The sequence below is a fragment of the Trichosurus vulpecula genome, chromosome 3, assembly GCF_011100635.1.
Source record: "Trichosurus vulpecula isolate mTriVul1 chromosome 3, mTriVul1.pri, whole genome shotgun sequence".
In the NCBI taxonomy this organism is placed as follows: Eukaryota; Metazoa; Chordata; class Mammalia; order Diprotodontia; family Phalangeridae; genus Trichosurus; species Trichosurus vulpecula.
In genome coordinates, this window is record NC_050575.1 from 70,244,358 (window position 1) to 70,249,479 (window position 5,122).

The window sequence follows — 5,122 nt, forward strand, 5'->3', positions numbered from 1 at the left end:
CACACTGAGGAAAAAGAGGCTTCAAGATTTACGAAGCGCACTGAAACCTCAGAGCCCTGCAGAGAGCTTGAGCTAAAGTGACTTCATTAATATTCCATAAAGAGAGAAAAAGACTTTTGGTACCCAGGACCTACGGGTTATCCCTTTGCCACGTGAGTTCCCTATGAATGTGCCTCTCTACCATTTTGTAAGTTTGAGCCCACTCTTCCCGGAGAATTTGTATGTGCATTTGGAGAACGTACCCCTGGTTTCAGAATGGGGAGGAATGTTGCTTCTGTTACAACTTTCTTTGTTTTGTCTGCTAAATACTCTTTCTAAGAGCTTTTTGCCAAGAGTCAATCGGAAGCACACCACTTGGCCTTATGAGCAACACTACTAAAACCTCTATCCCTTCAGGGTTACCCCCAGAACCTTGAGATTTCCTCTGGACACCAAACCTGTGATTGCCAATGGGAGTTAGGGAATGAGCCTAGAGAGGATGTGGCATTGCCCACAATCTTTCCATCTCTCACCCATCCTAAGCTCTAATTCCATATTAATTTTCCTAAAGCATAGTTCTAATAGTTCATATCACTCGTTTGCTCAAAACCTTCAGTCAGTCAATGAGCATTCTAATTGCCTACTAATTGAATATCTTTCCATTTGCTGCTATATGTCATAGAATTAAAGGTTAGAGAGACCCTAGTACCTATATAGTTCAGACTGAACCAGTGAAAGAATTCTTTCTGCAATATATCTAACAAGTGGCCACCTAGTCTTTGCTTGTAGACCTTCATCAGGGAGAAAGTTGGTATCTATAACCTCTTTAACCTGACACTTAAGGTCTTCCACAATGTGACTCCACTTTACCTTTCCAGCATTGTTATTCCCATCCATATCCCCCAAACGCTGAGGAGTAGTGAGGGAGTAATGTGTGGTAGTAAATTCTAGAACAAGATAGTGCAAACAATGGTAAAGAGATGGGAACATGGAACGTTAACATAATGAGCTACTACCTATAACTATTAAAATGATAAATAAATGAAATACATTGATATGTGGAAAAGTTCATATTAAATAATGTTAAGTGAAAAACTGAAAACAACATATGCAAGATGATCTCAAGTATGTAAAGTCTACATATGTCTGTTGACAAGGATCAGAAAACATTTGGATATAAATAGCTCCAGGGTGCTGGCAAGAATAATCCGGAGTCCTAGCTGTGCACAGAGCTGGACATGTGACCTGGGGCCAGTCAGTTAACTTCTCAATGCCTTAGTTTCTTCACCTGCAAAACGGAAGGATTTGGGCTATATAGTACCCAAGGGTCATTTAGCTCTAGCACACTATAATTCCTTTGTTATATAAAGCTGGTGCCTAGGACTTTAAAAAGAATATGAGACTGGCAGCTTTGTGATGATAAACTAGATGAGGAGAGGAAATATAGTAGCCTCCTAAAGGGCAGCGCCTGCCTCCAGCCTGGGTGTCAGGAGCTAGTTCGTCATGGACAATCCATAAATATTTAGTGAGGTTGGTGGTTCCTTTAGGAGAAGATTAGAATTTGGAAAACTCCTTTATTCCCTCTACCCATTGTGCCCCAGGAAGTCATTATTGATGAATCAAAATCCAGCAAGAAGATTTTTCTTCCAGAAGGGGAGCCTTTCTGAGCACTATTCTGGGTTGACTCCAGCTGAAAGAAGATACTGTTTCTCTTGGCTAGATAATCCTAAGATTTACTTACTTACAATCAGTTTCCACTGTCCTACAGAAGATAAAGTTATGGGCAGGGAGGGGCCTACCAGCAGTGCTATATAGGAGAAAGTCACATAAAGTGAATATATAAGAAAGATTTTTGGGAAAAAAACATAGTTTGGGTTATTCGCTCTTAATTGCATTCTATTATGTGTTAAGTTCTGATTTGGTTTTGATGGAACTGTGATCTAATTGATATGTATTGTGTAGAGAAAGGTGGTTCTCTAATTTTCTAGATGAAGGAGGAGGGAGGGAGGGAGGGAGAGAGAGAGAGAAAGAGAGAGAGAGAGAGAGAGAGAGAGAGAGAGAGAGAGAGAGAGAGAGAGAGAGAGAGAGATTTTGCCCGCTCTGTCTCTCATGATGCAGCATATAGTGCACTACAATGAAAGGCAAAAAATCTGAATTCAAGTCTTAGTGCTGCCACTTATCTGTGTGAACTAAGGTGAACCATTTAATCTCTCAGGACCTCTGTTTCATCATCTGTAAAATGAGCAGAGTTAATGATATACTTTCTTTTTTTTGTTTTGTTTTTGTTTTTGCAGGAGGGAAGGCAAGGCAGTTGGGGTTAAGTGATTTGCCCAAGGTCACACAGCTAGTAAGTATGTCAAGTGTCTGAGGTCACATTTGAACTCAGGTCCTCCTGACTCCAGGGCCGGTGCTCTACTCACTGCACCACCTAGCTGCCCCAATGATATACTTTTAAGGTTCTATGCAGATTTTGCATTACATGATTCTTTCAAATTGGTGGGAACTGTCATCCTGTCCCTCTTGTTTCATCCTTCTTTCTCCCTCTGCTCTTTCTACCCTCCCCTGCTACCTCAGGCACGTATTTTATGTCCCATGCATTAGCTGTCCTCATGCTAAGCACACATCAGTAACTGAATAAATGCATATTGACTCTATAAATGAAGATAAATTTGGAACTGGTGTGCCCCACTTTAAGAAAGCCCAACCTGCACATCCCCAAACATATAAAACAGTTAATATGGGCCTCAGTTCCAGTCTTTAAATGAAAGATTTGGACTAGGTGATTCCTAAAGTATCTTGTGACTCTAAAATTTTGTAATTCTGTGATTTCAAGTCTGGAGATGAATTTTCAATGGGCTTATTTCAGTCTGTTAAATGGCTAGTTTAAGTAGTAAGTTTCCCCAATGTGCTTATAACATGATTTGCTATATAAACATTCTATTCATACTGAATTTTTCAGCACCTCACCTCTTGGACAGATCTCAGACTTATATCCAGTTTACGTAAGTAGCATCATAGATTTAGGGTCACAAGGGACCTTAGAGGCCATCTAGTCCAACCTTTACATTCGACTGCTGAGGAAACTGAGGACCAGAAAAACGAAGTGATGTGTCCAAATTCACACAGGCAGTAAATGACAGAGCCAGGATTTGAACTAAAGCCCTTTAACTCCAAATCAAGACATTTTCATTGTATCATACTGATTTCCATGTGTATATGTGTATACCCTATTTGTGAGTATGTGTGTATACATATATATACGTGTATATGTATATATGTATATTATACATACACACAGACATATTATATAAAAGCATAGAGAGGCAACATGGCTTAATGGATGGAAGACTAGCCTTCGAGTCAAGAAAACCAGGGTTCAAGACCTTCCTCTGGTACATACTGACTGTGTGACCATGAGCAAAACTCTCGACCTCTCTTGGCCTAGGGTAACTCTCTAAGACTATGAATTGCAGGACACTTGCAGATTGGCATTGATAGAGGGAGTTTCCTTACGAGAAACTCATTCTACCAGTGCAAACATAGGTCTATTTGCTATCTGTGTGTATTTGCATATATACATATGCATATATAATGTACTCTTGGGCAGCTAGATGAATCAGTGGATAGAATGCTGGACCTGGAGTCAGGAAGATTTAAGTTCATATCTGGCCTCAGACACTTACTAGCTATGTGACCCTGGGCAAGTCACTTAACCCTGTTTGCCTCATTTTCCTCATCTAGAAAATGAATTGGAGAAGGAAATGGCAAATCACTCCTGTATCTTTGCCACATGGGGTCATGAAGAGTCGGCCATGAATGAAAACAACTGAACAACAAATATAATGCACCATTCATGCATATGTGAAGATAGATATTCAGATACACATGTATATGTTCTTTTAAGTCCTGAGGTTCTTAGTTCTCCCATATTTTTTGACGTCAAAATAATAGCAGAAAGCCCAGGATTAAAGTCCTGTCTCAGACACATACTGATCGTATCAGTCTGGACAAGTCACGTGAACTCTTAGTGCTTTAAGCAGCTCTCTAAGATGATAAGTTGCAGAGAGGGTGCCAACTTGTATTGATGGAGGGAGTTTATTCACCTGGAATTCCCTCTATCAATGAAGTCATAGGTCCAGTCTCTGACTCTGTATTAATAGCTAACATTTACATAGCACTTTAAGGTTTGAAGATTTCTTTACATGCATTATCTCATATGATCCTCACAGTAATCACATGAGGTAGGTATTATTATCCCCATTTTAGAAGTGAGGAACTGAAGGCTAAGAAAGCTTTACAGGATCACATAGCTAGTGTCTAAAGCAGGATTTGAATTCAGGTCCCTACTGTATCTACTACACCATTTAGTTGCTAACTTTGTTGTTTTCCTGAATTTTTTTTCACTATTGCAATCTGATTTTTTAAAATATGACTTTATACGGCTTCCTTTCCATTCTTCAAATATTATGTTTCATTGAGGTCTCTGAAACCACAAATATGATAGAGAACCAAGAGCATTTCTGGTATGGAAGTAATTCTAGAATCACAGAACCTCAGAGCTAGAAGAGACCCCTGAAGTCATTTTGTCCAAACCCCACAAGCAAACAGGGCCCAAAAAAGGGCAATGACTTGCACAAAGTCACTTAGCAGCAGAGAATAAAATCAAATTCAGATTTCCTGACTTGTAGTCCTATGCTCTTTCTACCACACTATGATGTTTTTCCATGATCATATTCATAATTATGGTCATTGAGGCCATCCTTCTAATTTCACTATTTCAGAGCTCATGTAAGTAATGCATCACTTATAATCTTTTTTGCTCCTGGCATCTGGATCAAAATATTGAGGCTTTGATGGGTCATTATTCTTTTTCTCTTCTCTTCTCCCCCCCTTCAAAAAATATGAACATTTGAAAGCAAAAACTTCAAAAAAGAGAGAAGATTTGAAATGATCACTACCTTTAATGTCTAGGTGACTTTTGAAACACAAAGCTCTTGCAGGAACATATGTGCTCTGGATGGATGGTTTCCAATGTCCTATTAAATTCTCAGATTCCTCAAAGGCTCTAAAACCCAAACTGCCAGGGCCAGGTAACTGGTCTGGGTTGGCCCAAGATATATAACTGGCTTGAGTACAAAGGCTC